The sequence below is a fragment of the Stegostoma tigrinum genome, chromosome 3 (assembly GCF_030684315.1).
Source record: "Stegostoma tigrinum isolate sSteTig4 chromosome 3, sSteTig4.hap1, whole genome shotgun sequence".
In the NCBI taxonomy this organism is placed as follows: domain Eukaryota; kingdom Metazoa; phylum Chordata; class Chondrichthyes; order Orectolobiformes; family Stegostomatidae; genus Stegostoma; species Stegostoma tigrinum.
Genome location: NC_081356.1, coordinates 55,946,325 through 55,961,762, shown reverse-complemented (window position 1 = coordinate 55,961,762; position 15,438 = coordinate 55,946,325).

The following is a 15,438-nucleotide window of genomic DNA, read 5'->3' as shown; positions in this document are numbered from 1 at the left end:
TGTGGCTATCTATGATTCAAATATCTCAGCAGGGAGCCCAGCCTAACTTCCCACAGTTCTATGGTACACCTAATCAGGTCCCAGGGATTTATCCAACCCTAAGCATTTTAAGACGTCTAGCATTTTCTCCTTTGTAATATGGACATTTTTCAAGATGTCGCTATTTATTTCTGCCCATGTTCTCTATTTTTCCAAATCCTTCTCAGCAGTTAACACTGATGCAAAATACTTGTTAAGTATCTCGCCGGTCTCCTGAGGTTCCACACATTGGCAGCCTTGCTGATCTTTAAGGGGCCCTATTCTCTCCCTTGTTACTCTTTCGCCCTCAATGTATTTATAGAATCCCATTGGATTCTCCTTAACCCTATTTGGTGTGTCTCCTTTTGCACCACTCCATCCCCCACCAACTTCCCTCTTGAGCACACTCCTACTGCCTTTATTCTCTTCTAGGCATTCACTTGATTCCTGCTGTCTATACCTGATACATGCTTCCTATTCTTGACCAAAACCTCAATTTCTCCAGTCATCTAGCATTCCCCACACCTACCAGCCTTGCCCACAGGAACATACTGTCTCTAGATAACAAAGTGTGGAGCTGGATGAACACAGCAGGCCAAGCAGCATCTCAGGAGCACAAAAGCTGGCGTTTCGGGCCTAGACCCTTCCTCTGATGAAGGCTCCAGGTCCGAAACATCAGCTTTGGTGCTCCTGAGATGCTGCTTGGCCTGCTGTGTTCATCCAGCTCCACACTTTGTTATCTTGGATTCTCCAGCATCTGCAGTTCCCATTATCACTGATACAATACTGTCTCTAGACTCTTGTTATCTCATTTTCGAAGGCATTCCATTTTCCAGCTGCCCCTTTATCTGCAAACATCTGGCCCAATCTGCCTAAAAGCATGACTGAGGCTTAGAAGATTGTGAGGGTTTGAGATAGAGTAGACAGGAGGCTAACCTGTTTCCCTTGGCAGAGAGTTCAAAAAAACAGGGGTCACAGATTCAAGCTAAGCTGCAGAAGAATTAGAGAAAACGTGGGAAAAATTGTTTTTACGCCGAGGGCAGTGGGAGTTGGAGCATTCACTGTTTGAATTGCTGGTGGAGCAACTAAACTGTTTAAAAGCTCTAGAACTACACCTTAAGTGCTGTAAGCTGCAGGGCTATAGGCCTTGTGCAGAAAAATGGGGTTAGAAAGGGCATATGACTTTGGGTTACTACGGACAGGCTTGGGTGAATGGTCCCCTTCTATGCTGTATCATTTCTATGGTTCTATAAAGGACCAGTAAAACAGCATAGGAATTTTAAATCAATGCTTATTGTTACAACACGGGGCTAAGCCAAACTAAATCAGCCTCACTATCACTGGATTCTCAACACTGAAATTCAAACATTCAATTAAGGTACCTTAAAATTGCACTATTGTTCCTAAACAAACTGTTAGGAAGGAGCTGGGTCACGACCGGGAACAACGTGGTGGGAGTTGAATGTGTGGGTTGTGATGTATAGTGATGGCAGATCAAGTGCAGGTCAGAGTAACAGTGGCGGATCAAGAGTGGGCCGGTGAGGCAGTGGTGGCAAGAACAAGCTGATGAGGCAACCAAGGGTGGACCAATGAAGCAGCAGCAGTGAGATCGGGTCAGTGAGGTATTGGAATGGAAAGTTAGACTCTGTTAAGTTATCTTTTATTTCTTCTTCTAAGAATGGCACCATGTATATATGGCAAAGATACACACTTTTCAGTGTATTTTCACATTTAATACAGGTGACAATAAATGATTTGATACAATTAATTCAAATATCAGATCTTAGACACCAAGTTTATAACTCAATCAAATAAACGATTTATTACTGATGTAACTCTGGCAGAGCACAGATGGCACACAAAGTAATCTAAATTTACAATCTAAAGCCCAGCTTTCTTTGAACATAATCCCCACTCATACACGCTCAGGCACGTTTAAGGGATAAATTAAAAATAAAATAAAGCAATTGTAATTTGTCAGATCAGTAAACAGTTTCAAATGATGGATACCAGGCCTTCAAGAAATTCTTAGGTATGGATTACTCACAGACAAGTAGAACTGTATTTCTTGCTCGAATTTCAAAGTCAAAATTAATGCAGACAAACAAGGAAGCCGGAAGAACACATCAAGCCAAGCAGCATCTTGAGGAATAGAGAAGTCAATGTTTCATGTATTACCCTGCTTCAGGATAGGATTTGGAGTTAGGGTTAGCGGCAGATAAAGAAGGGGATGGGGGTAGTGGAATGATGGTGATAGGTAGACATTGGTAATAGGTACGACCTGGTTGATTGATGGGAGACATCAATCCAGTTGGTAGCTGGAAGGAAGGGTCAGTAGGTAGATTGGAAGGAATCGATGTAGAGAAGATCACATTTGGAGCACCGGATGCAGTAGCCTAGGTTAGAGCTGAAGCAGGTGAAGCTCTATCTCTTCACTGTATCAGTGAGACCAAATGTAGACTAGGTGACTGTTTCGCCGAGCATCTCCACCTAGCCCATAAGAGCCAGCCTAACCTCCTAATACCACCCATTTCAACTCACCCCTCAACTCCCCCGCCGACATTTCCTTCCTCAGCCTGCCCCAGCATCACAGCACTTCGGAGTGTAAATTTGAGGAACATCTTATCTTCCATCTGGGTACCCTACAGCCCAGAGGACTCAACATTGAATTCTCCAATTTCAAATAACCTTCCCACCCATCCTCCAGCTCCTTTTCCAGCCCCACCTTCTCCCTTCCGTTCCATCTACTGACCCTCCCTTCCAGCTACCAACCAGATTCATCTACCCAGGTCAACCAGGTCCTAACTACTACTGGTGTCCACCTATCATCACCATTCCATGACCCGTTTCCTTTCCCCACCCTTATCTACAGCTCCCCCTACTCTCACATTCAGTCCTGAAGAAGGGTAATACTCAAAACGCTGACTTCTTCTTTCTTCCAGACGCTGCTTGGCTTGCTGTGTTGTTCCAGGCTCCTGTCTGTCTACTTTGTATTGCAGCATTTGAAGATTTTTTGTCTCCCACAATTAATGCAAATATTTATTTCTAAAATACTTATTTCTTATAAATAAGGCATCTTTCCTCAGAACATTCAACAATTTGATACCTGGAGAGCAACTAGAGAGAAAGAAGAGAGAGATTTTCAGTAGAGTTCCCAACTAAAATCAACTGTCTTTGATCTCTTTTTAAACAAGCTGTTCCAATTTATTTCCTAACTTCAACTGATAATTTCAAATCAAAAAAATAAGAAAAACTGATGGTCTCCACAACATGTTGCTAAACGTCAGGTGATGGACAGGATAGAAGGATACTGATCACAATTTCACTGCCCGGGAGGTCAGGAGTCACTTTTGCAGTACTTGCCTCTGATAGTCTCTAAGATGCATCTTGTGCATCTTTGCAAACCCAGAAAGGATTGACACTTAAGTCTTCAATGAAATTCTACAGAAATGGATAACCATCACCATGCAGCTTCCCACCAGAGTGGAACTAACCTAAAGGATGAGTGGGAAACTGTTCAACATTCCATGCCAAGCCAGAACTAAAACCACTCGAACATCTGTCATCAAGCTGCAGTACACAAACAACACCTGCATGTGCACACATTCAAGGCCAATCTGCAAACCATTGTTAATGCATTCCCAAGGCACATGCGAGAACAAGCCTTAGACTATATGTCTGGAAAACAAAATAAAAGCAAAGAACTGTCGATGCTGGAAGTCTGAAACAAAACGGAAAGGGCTGGAGAAAAATAGAGTTCAACATATTGAATCCAGTGACTCTGCAGAAAATAAGCAATCTCTACCAGCTCACTCCTGCCACACAACATTGCCCCTTGGCCATCAAAATCCATGGAAAAATTCTGCACGATGTGGATCATTTCCCATACCTCTAGAGCCTCCTCTCAGAGCAAACAGACATTGACGATGAAAACTGACATTTACAATGAAAACCAACATTGACTCCAATGTGCCACTGTAGCCTTCAGATGCATGAGGAACAGTATTCAAAGTCTAGATCTCAAACCAGCACCAACAGAGCAGGTCCCCAACCTCCCTGAAGAGTGATGCCTTTACAAAATTTCTCAAATCTATTGATTGAGTAGGCATACCAACATTAGTGTTCTCTCCCAGGCCAACATGTCCAGTATCAAAGTACTGGTCATACACAACCAGCTGTGATGGGTAGACCGACTCCCACCAACTCCCACAGCTACCTAGAATACACCTCCTCCCACCCACCCTCCTGCAAAAATTCCATCCCCTATTCCCAATTCCTCCGCCTCCGCCGCATCTGCTCCCACGATAAGACATTCCACTCCCGCACATCCCAGATGTCCAAGTTCTTTAAGGACTGCAACTTTCCCCCCACGGTGATTGAGAACGCCCTTGACCGCGTCTCCCGCATTTCCCACGACACATCCCTCACACCCCGCCCCCGCCACAACCGCCCCAAGAGGATCCCCCTCGTTCTCACACACCACCCTACCAACCTCCGGATACAACGCATTATCCTCCGACACTTCCGCCATTTACAATCCGACCCCACCACCCAAGACATTTTTCCATCCCCTCCCCTGTCTGCTTTCCGGAGAGACCACTCTCTCCGTGACTCCCTTGTTCGCTCCACACTGCCCTCCAACCCCACCACACCCGGCACCTTCCCCTGCAACCGCAGGAAATGCTACACTTGTCCCCACACCTCCTCCCTCACCCCCATCCCAGGCCCCAAGATGACATTCCACATTAAGCAGAGGTTCACCTGCACATCTGCCAATGTGGTATACTGCATCCACTGTACCCGGTGCAGCTTCCTCTACATTGGGGAAACCAAGCGGAGGCTTGGGGACCGCTTTGCAGAACACCTCCGCTCAGTTCGCAACAAACAACTGCACCTCCCAGTCGCAAACCATTTCCACTCCCCCTCCCATTCTCTTGATGACATGTCCATCATGGGCCTCCTGCACTGCCACAATGATGCCACCCAAAGGTTGCAGGAACAGCAACTCATATTCCGCCTGGGAACCCTGCAGCCATATGGTATCAATGTGGACTTCACCAGTTTCAAAATCTCCCCTTCCCCCACTGCATCCCTAAACCAGCCCAGTTCATCCCCTCCCCCCACTGCACCACACAACCAGCCCAGCTCTTCCCCCCCACCCACTGCATCCCAAAACCAGTCCAACCTGTCTCTGCCTCCCTAACCGGTTCTTCCTCTCACCCATCCCTTCCTCCCACCCCAAGCCGCACCCCCAGCTACCTACTAACCTCATCCCACCTCCTTGACCTGTCCGTCTTCCCTGGACTGACCTATCCCCTCCCTACATCCCCACCTACACCCTCTCCACCTATCTTCTTTACTCTCCATCTTCGGTCCGCCTCCCCCTCTCTCCCTATTTATTCCAGTTCCCTCCCCCCATCCCCCTCTCTGATGAAGGGTCTAGGCCCGAAACGTCAGCTTTTGTGCTCCTGAGATGCTGCTTGGCCTGCTGTGTTCATCCAGCCTCACATTTTATTATCTTGGAATCTCCAGCATCTGCAGTTCCCATTATCTCTGTGATGGGTAGACACATGCCTGACACAATACTCCCTAAACAAAAGATTACTCTGAACTCCGTATGACAAGTAATTGCTAGGAGAGCAAATGAAATGCTACAAGAACACCCTGAAAGCCTAACTGAACTGATGCAAACTGGAGAGGAAGTATCCATGAAGACACCGCCTACTTTGAGAATGATTGAGTCTAGCACATGGAGGCCAAGCGCAAACAGCAGAAAGAGCACATAGAATACACAGCTTACCATCCACTCACTCATAAAACACCAGCTGTCTCACTTGTGTTACAGTATCCACTTCTAGGTTTGGACAATTCAGCCACTGCTGAATAACCCCCAATTCCCACACCTGCTGGAGTAGGAGTAAGGGTCACCAGACCCAAAATGTTAACTCTGATTTTCTCTTCTCAGATGCTGCCAGACCTGCTCAGCTTTTTCAACATCTCCTGTTTTTGTCCCTGATTTACAACATCCGCAGTTCTTTTGATTTTCATCCTCAATCCTGATGGACTGCCAAAGAATAAGAACGATGTACATGTCTATCTATGTGTTTGTATGAAAGATATTTTGTGAACTTTTAATCCTAACTTTATTTAAAGAAAGCATTACATGACAAGTTGCTTATGTTCATTTTATAAGGTACTGTGAAATGCAGTTGCTTTGGTGACAGCTCTGTCTCAACTTAACCTGCAGACGTAGGGAAGTAGATGTTATTTACTGATTTTAAGAGATGTAGTAAAGTTCAGTTGCCTGGGTGATAGATCTAACTATGTGGCTAGTATAATATTTAATCATAAAGTGCCTTGGGATATTGGCCTTTAGAAGTTCACAGCAGTCATGAAGTATGTCCCAAGACTGAAAACCATGATTTCATTTCAATTTGCTTGTCCTCCTCTAGGTGAAGCTGATGCAAAATGTCCAGGAGTGTTTACTGACTAGAGGAGCTGCAAACCGTACATCAATGCTCTGACGGAGCAGGAGAAATTGACAGTGTGCCGGTTTGGCCTTTCCAATCCTAGGGGACCTACTGCAGTTTCAAATGTGGGCATAAGCAAAGTTAATGTGAAAATCTAATGATGTTTCCGCTATTGAGAGGAGAGTTAACTTGTGACAAAGATGGTCACACCAACTAGCAATGTTGATAGTTTGCTCCATTGTCAGAAATACATGACGAAGGAATGGAGACAAATATATCAACCAATGGGAAATTATAGCTACAATGGTGGAAGGAGAGGATTGGATTAAGAATAACATATCTGTCTCCAAGGGGATGGTAACCATTCATTGCTCACTTTAAATGTACCGTCCTTGAGGAGGATGATGCCCTGATTCTACAGATACTACAGTGGAAGAAGGATATTTTGTACCTTCAGAAAGCAAGGGCCCTGAGCTTCAGGAGCAGAAACCCAAACTGATGGTATAGAAAATTATGAGTTGTCCTTGAGCGTATATATCAATCACAGGTACGAATTGTTGAGAAATTACACAATAATTACTCACTGCTTCAATAAACTATAATTGACTTTTGAAGAGATGTTACTGAGTGTATAAAAATTGAGTTTATGAGCCAGTATCTGGTTTGCATGTCGGAACCTGCATAGCAGTGTAGTGTTTACACCTTCTACCAGCAGCAGCCCAGTGCAGTATCATCTGCTGCTGAACATAGATTTGACAATAAATTGTCACATTACAGTGAAGGGAGAGACATAGAAGGAATTAGGGTCCCCATCCCTTCCTTTAACACTGGCTTCTCTACCTCATAACAACCTCCTTCATTGCCTTTCAATCAAGAATAATATTTTCTCTTAACTTATTTTCACTATGTTCCTTCTAATATTTGACTGCATATTGCGTTCTTTTATTTTTGACCTTGTAATTCACTTTTTCAATTAAGTTATTTATTTATTGATATTTTGTGCCTTTATTTGCACTGTTGCAGCTCATGTTTCCTACTTAGTTACATGTTCATTCAAAGTTTACTTAAATCATTTCATTTAAGTATGACTGTTTCCGACGCTGGAGAAAACATTTGCAGTAATTTCTGAAGTTTCATGAACATTTCTATTCAAATATAAATAATCGCAAATCAATTTGAAATTTTTAAGATATGATAACCTTCTGCTTGAACAGCTGAAATTTGGAATCTTCCGTAACTGTCTCTAAGATGTTTCAAAATAAAATAAAATCATTTATTTGGCTATTTTCAACAGTTTAGTCATTACTGAGGAGTGAAGAAGCAATGCAGGCATGCCCTACTTAAAGGTGTAAATGCTTAGGAGGCAGTTTATGGAAGATTTAGTAGGCTTATAACTGGAATGGGTGGGTTGCGTTACGAGGCAATGTTGGACAGACCAGGCATGTATTCTCTTGAGTTTAAAAGAGTAAAGGGTGACTTGGCTGAAAAATGTAAAATCCTGAGGTGTCTTGACAGTTTAGATGTGGAAAGGATGTCTCCTCTTATGGGATAATCTAGAACTTTAGTTCACTATTTAAAAATCAATGATCACTCACTTAAAAAAAGAGATCAGGCAAATTTTGTTCTCACAGAAGGCTGTGTGTCCTTGATTCTCATCCTGAAAAGTTGATGGAAGCAGAGTCCTTGAATATTTTTGAGGAAGAGGCTGATAAGATCCTTATTAATCAAGGGGTTGATAGGTTATCGGGCATATGTGGGAACATGGATTTGAAGTTATAATCAGATCTACCATGATGTATTGAATGGAGTAACAGGTTTCCAAAAATCTGTGTAGGATCTCTCAATCGTCATCCCACAAGTCTTTGATGGATGCAATTTGAGCAATCAAATGCCTTATCTTGTTATTTTCTGTGACAAGGCCAGTGCTGCAGCCCAGGCAGGAGGTTTCACATGAGTTCAAGGCATTATAGGTTGTACACTCAAGTTGAGAGCAACATATTTTGTAATGTGGCTGACACTATGAACAGAAAAATGTTCCATTCCATCAATTTACAAGTCATTTGTGATCATTGGTACCACATGTTAGAAATCTGCATCATGTACCTTGGAAGTGGCCATGTTACCAACATTGTTGAGCACACTATGTTCCTGATTGATTTCAAGGGATTCTAACCAGGGATCAAGTGCTACCCTCTGCAACCATAGCTGATGACACCATCACACAATCCCCCTGATTGAGAGCAAGCATAGCCATTCTTCTGCTGGGGCCATTGTGAAACAGACGATAGGCCGCGAGGAGATGAAAATCCATGCTGGGCCTTTTGGTCTGGACAGAGTGTGCCACATACTCCTAAAATTTATGCTGGAGCAGTGGAAGAGGGGTCTGATGGGTGTGTGGCAGCCATCTGACGGTATTGAGCAAAAGTATCAACTCCTTCAACATGATACAGCACTGCAGCATCAAGCACAACTAAAGCAGACAGGACGTAATTGACCTTCAGTTCCAATACATGTGAGATGGGTGCAGTGATCACTCAATAAATGTAAATTTATTGCTGCTGAAAAGGCAAGTGGTCACTACCCGTACACAGAAGCAAATTTTGCTTTTATGTGGTTTCCATTACTTTTGCTGTTACTTAATAAAAATGAAAGTTTTCAACCATTGAATGCTTTCCAGGATTTGATGGCTCCATATTGAACAATGAGAAGATGTAAGGCTACACTGGGTATTGGGAAAAGAGAAGCACTTCTTTAGACAGTGTGCTAAGATGGGACGATGCTAAGGATCAGTAACCTGTGTATCTTCATCCCTAAAGAGTAATACATTCATGGAATTTGCACTTATAGTTGCAATGAAGTGCCATCTATGTACCTTGTGAAGTATTTCTTTTAGTCCCCTCCCACACTTGGATGATGAAGGGGAATACCTGGTTGGCAGTGCTGGACACAGTGCATGTCTGGTCTAAATTAGAAGCACCCATCCAGGCAAGTGGAGAGTATTACATCACATTCCTGACTTGTGCTTTGTTGATAGTGAACAGACTTTGGTGAGTCAGATGGTGAGTAACTCACAGGAAGGTTTCTAGCCTCTGACCTACACTTGTAGACTCAGTACTTAGGTCATAGAATCCCGATAGCATGGAGATAGGCCAGGCCCGTCAGGTCCACACCAATCTTCTGAGCAGCATCCAACCCTGTCTCACACTTGCAACCCTATCCCTGTAACCCTCCATTTCGCATAGCTAATCCACCTAACCTGCACATACCTGGACACTATGAGAAATTTAACAGGGCCAATCCACCTGACCTATACATCTTTGGACTGTGGGAAGACATCGGAGCACCCAGGGGAAATCCACACAGATATGGGGAGAATATGCAAACTCTACACTGTCCCTAGAGGGTGGAATTGAACCAGGTCCCTGGCGCTGTGAGGCAGCACTGCTAACCGCTGAATCACAGTGCTGCCTTGTTGATCCAGTTGGTTCAGTTCAACTTCTGGTCAATGATAACTTCCAGGATTTTGATAGTGGGGGATTCAGTGATTGCCATTGAATGTCAAAGGGTGATGATAAGGTTCTCTCTTGTTGGAGATGGCCTGGCATTTATGTGATATGAATGGTACTTATCACAAATCAGCTGTTTCAGTATCTGAGGAGTCGTGATTGGTGCTGAACGTTGTGCAGCCATCAGCACACATCCCCACTTCTGACCTTATAATGCTAGGACAGTCATCCATGACGCAGCTGAAGATTTTTGGACCTAAGACACTATCCTGAGGAACTCCGGTAGAGACGTTCTAGAGGTGAGATGACTGGCCTCCAAACTCTACACCTATCTTGGTGCTAGCTATGACTCAAAGCCTTAGAGAATTCAACATGGCTAAATGTGGCATTGATGTCAAAGGCTGTCATTCTCACCTCACCTCTGGAATTCAGCTCCTTTGTCCATGCATTTGGTCATTACAGTTGTAATTCTAGATTTTTACTGAATTCAAATTCCACTGACTGGCATGAACTCTGATCCTAGAACATTACCGGGGTGTCTAGATTACTAGCTCAATAACAATACCATGAGGCCATTTCCTTTCCTCTGTATTTGGAGCTGGAAATATTTAATCCATTGGTTTAGCTGAAGGTTAAACTTCAGTGCTCACGTTATCCCGCAAATTCTCTAGTACTCATGGAAAGCTAACTATCCTATAATTTCTTATTTTCTCTTTTCCCCCTTTCTTGAATTGTCATGATGTGGAGGTGCTGGTGTTGGTTTGGGGTGGACAAGATCAGAAATCACATAACACCAGGTTTTAGTCCAACAGGTTTATTTGAAAAGATATACTTTCGGAGCCTCAGTCCTTCTTCGGGTGTTAGTGACACAGGTAGTATCAGACACTGAATATATAAATGAGAAATCAAAGGTTCACACCATTGATGATGATGTACTGAAAAAACCCTAAAATTGTGTTAAATCTTTAATCAATTAGAAGGTTTTAATTGATTAATATGTATATGTGAACCCTGAATTCCTTTCAAGTCACAGTGCTTAGAGAACTAAAGGATTTATCGGTGTAAAGAAGAGATGAAATTTTAGGTCAGACAATGCACGTTATGTGTGACACCTTGTTTCGAAACTTAGTGTTTTATTTTGGAGCCAGACTGGTTTTATTTCTAAAATAGGAATTGTATAAAACTCCATATTGACTGACTGTCTGTAAATTGTGTGCGTCTTGAACAAAATAAAATGTATCTGCAAATACAAGATCACCCCACAGATTTGTGTGTGTGTGTGTGTGTGTCTGTGTGTGTGTTTTTGGTGGGGGGTAAGTGTGTGTGTGTGAGAGAGACAGTAAGAAAGGGAGGGAGAGAGAGAGAGACATACCGAGAGAGAGAGAGAGAGAGAGAGAGTATACATGCGCGTGTGTGTGTGTGTGTGTGTGTGAGGGAGAGTGTGTGTGGCTGAGGGTGTGTGTGAGTGTGTGGGGGTGTGTGTGTGACATAGTGGCATTACATTTGCTACCCAAAACATTAACTCTGCTTTCTTTCTACAGTTGCTGCCAGACCTGCTGAGTTTTCCCAGTAATTTCTGATTTTGTTTCTGATTTCCGACATCCTCAGTTCTTTGTCTTTGTTTATGTTTAAGAAACAGGGAGTTCTGGAAAGGGGAATGTAATTGGATTCCTTGGTTATTATAGAATTTCCAAGAAGTTAGGCTTAGCTGAGGTTGCTATGAGAATGAAAGCTAGGAATGAACACTGGCATGGACAGAATGATCTGTTTCTCTGCTATATTTCCTATGGAATCCTACACAATATTTGCTATGTATAAAGAATTATTTCTTTGAATGTTTGGTACATTTCCTCATGTTGTTTGCTGCATGTCACAATAATCACATACATGAGATGAGGTCTCTCATAAATCCAATCAGGCTGTCAAATTACTCATTCACAAGCTCTCCTCTTCTCTGCAGGGCTAGTTGACACAGTATAACTATGAATAAGTATAGGAGGAAGACCAGATTCCATTCAAAAGATGACATAGAGGGAGAAGAAAGCCATGGAAATTCTTGCTCAGGTCTCTCTCATAGTAGTACATGTGGGAAGTTGGAGAAACTGTGCAGCAAGATTTGCATATTTTGTTCTTTTTTTCTCTATATACTGTTCATTAATGTTTAACTTCTTCAGGGAATTGGCTTAATGGATGATGTCTTGCATTTTCAATCCCGCTGTCCTAATGGGTTAATCATTGTTCCTTTCTTCTATTTGCAGGATCCCCTGTAGAATGTTACAGTTTTAGAACATAGAACATAGAACATTACAGCACAGTACAGGCCCTTCGGCCCTTGATTTTGTGCCGGCCTGTCATACCGATCTGAAGCCCATCTAACCTACACTATTCCATGTACGTCCATACGCTTATCCAATGACGACTTAAATGTACCTAAAATTGGCGAATCTACTACCGTTGCAGGCAAAGCATTCCATTCCCTTAATACGCTCTGAGTAAAGAAACTACCTCTGACATCTGTCCCATATCTTTCACCCCTCAATTTAAAGCTATGCCCCCTCGTGCTCGCCGTCACCATCCTAGGAAAAAGGCTCTCCCTATCCACCCTATCTAACCCTCTGATTATTTTATATGCCTCAATTAAGTCACCTCCAACCTTCTTCTCTCTAATGAAAACAGCCTCAAGTTCCTCAGCCTTTCCTCGTAAGACCTTCCCTCCATACCAGGGAACATCCTAGTAAATCTCCTCTGCACCCTTTCCAAAGCATCCACATCCTTCTTATAATGCGGTGACCAGAACTGTACGCAATACTCCAAGTGCAGCCACACCAGAGTTTTGTACAGCTTCACCATTACCTCTTGGTTCCAGAAATCGATTCCTCTATTAATAAAAGCTAAAACACTGTATGCCTTCTTAACAGCCCTGTCCACATGGGTGGCAACTTTCAATGATCTGTGGACATGGACACCAAGATCTCTCTGCTCATCTACACTGCTAAGAATCTTACCATTAGCCCTGTACTTTGCCTTCTGGTTACTCCTACCAAAGTGCATCACCTCACACTTGTCTGCATTAAACTCCATTTGCCACCTCTCAGCCCAGCTCTGCAGCTTATCTATGTCTCTCTGCAACCTACAGCATCCTTCGTCACTATCCACAACTCCATTGAACTTAGTGTTGTCTGCAAATTTACTAACCCATCCTTCTACGCCCTCATCCACGTCATCTATAAAAATGACAAACAGCAGTGGACCCAACACCGACCCTTGCGGCACACCACTAGTAACTGGTCTCCAGGATGAACATTTCCCATCAACTACCACCCTCTGTCTTCTTTCAGCAAGCCAATTTCCGATCCAAACTGCTATATCTCCCACAATTCCATTCCTCCGCATTTTGTACGATAGCCTATTGTGGGGAACCTTATCGAACACCTTGCTGAAATCCATATACACCACATCAACTGGTTTACTCTCATCTAACTGTTTGGTCACCTTCTCAAAGAACTCAATAAGGTTTGTGAGGCACGACCTTCCCTTCACAAAACCGTGCTGACTATCCCTAATCACTTTATTCTTTTCTCGATGATTATAAATCCTATCCCTTATAACCTTTTGCAACACTTTACCAACAACTGAGGTAAGGATCACTGGTCTATAATTACCAGGGTTGTCTCTAAAATGGGAAATCAAGCCAAGTTTATTAACATGCACTAAATTTCATTTCTCTTAAAGAAGCTCCAGCACATAAATCTGCAATCAATGTGAGGCAGATATGCAGGGAATGTGGTCTTCACAGGGTGAACTGTATACAATAAGTGAAAGCAGCTAGCAGTGACAACAGGGACAACACAGGAAAAAAATGATTGAAGCACAAACCCTGATGAAGGACAAGCCTGGATCAAAACACTGTTTAAGAGATTGGCAGTGTGCTCTTGAGCACCTGAGACAGAGGCTTAAATGGGAGAAATGCAAAACCAGTACTAAGTTTCTAGAATAAAACAGAGAACTGTAGATGCTGAAAACAAAAACAGAAATTGATGGAGAAACTCGGCAGGTCTGGGTGCATCTGTGGACAGAAAGCAGAGTCAAAACTCAAGTCCAGTGATCCTTCTTCAGAACTTGACTAAGATTCTAGATTTAAGTAAGGCTGATTTCAATATGATGAGTAAGTTGCTGTGCACTATGAACTGGAACAATCTGTCAAAGGGCAAAGTTACAGATGACTGATGCAGTATTCAGAGCAAAATTTTACCTGATACAGAATCAATTCATACCCCTAAGGGGTGAAAGCTCTACTTGTCAATAAGAAATCCCCATGAACAATAATGAGACAAAGGTCAACTTAAAATTGAAAGAAGCACTGGACTGCAAACAAGAAGCTTCTGTCAAATGGATAGATACTTTTATGATCCTAACTGATGGTAATATTGGCCAAGTCAAATCCGAGAGTGCAACCTGGAAATTAGAACATAAGTTTCAACTTTTTTTTATGCCATAGAGATTAGTTAATGCATGTATTCACAAGTGGCTGACAATGTACTTTAACAAAAAAAGTATAGAAAATTAGTACACAAAGGAAAATACAAACTTTATTAAACTTGACCAGAAATATGGGAACAATCTAATTACAAATATCAGAAAGAAAGATTTATCATTTTCATCACAGCATTACTCTTGCAAGCACTGAAATCTCAATGAAAAATCGCCCGTTTCCCCATTAAATTTTCTTGCTCAGTCAGCATAGCTGTAATGGATTTTCATTGTCCTTTCTGTAAATTTCTGTGCATTCACTCAGTGCTACTTTGTTAGGTTACCATCTCTTCCTGAGAGTCATAAAACAAAATGCTAATTCAGCTTACTTATTACTCAACGTGGGTTTCACAAAATGTTTTCATGAGCTTGGTAAGATGTCTTCCTCACTGATAACTCTACAACTTTTCGCTTCTCCCTTGTTCTGACTGCTTTGAGACTGCTGATAACTACAACTCTGCTGTTATTAATCACTTATCCTTTCATAACCTGCTTCTGCACTCCCTTCTGTATCTCTATTATTAGCAAACACCTTAGCAATTATTGTCCCAATTGACTTACTGGTAATTACCTATTGTTTAATCCTCCACCATCCCCTCCCAACATCTTCAGCGCATGCGCCAACATTTTCCTAGCTTCAATCATTTATGATGAAGGATCATTGGACCCAAAACGTTAACTGCTTTCTCTCCATAGATCTGAGATTTTTCAGCAATTTCTATTTTTTATCCTGATTTTCAACATCTGCATTTCTTTGTTTTTAAAAAAACAACAAATCTGTAAATCAGGATGTTTTCTTCACAGTTGCTGCCAGACTTGCTGAGCTTTTCCCGCAACTTCTGTTCTTGTTTGTTTAACATTCTAACAGATTTGCAGAGGTCAACGGAGGAACAGTGTTGCTGAAGGCTGGGAAT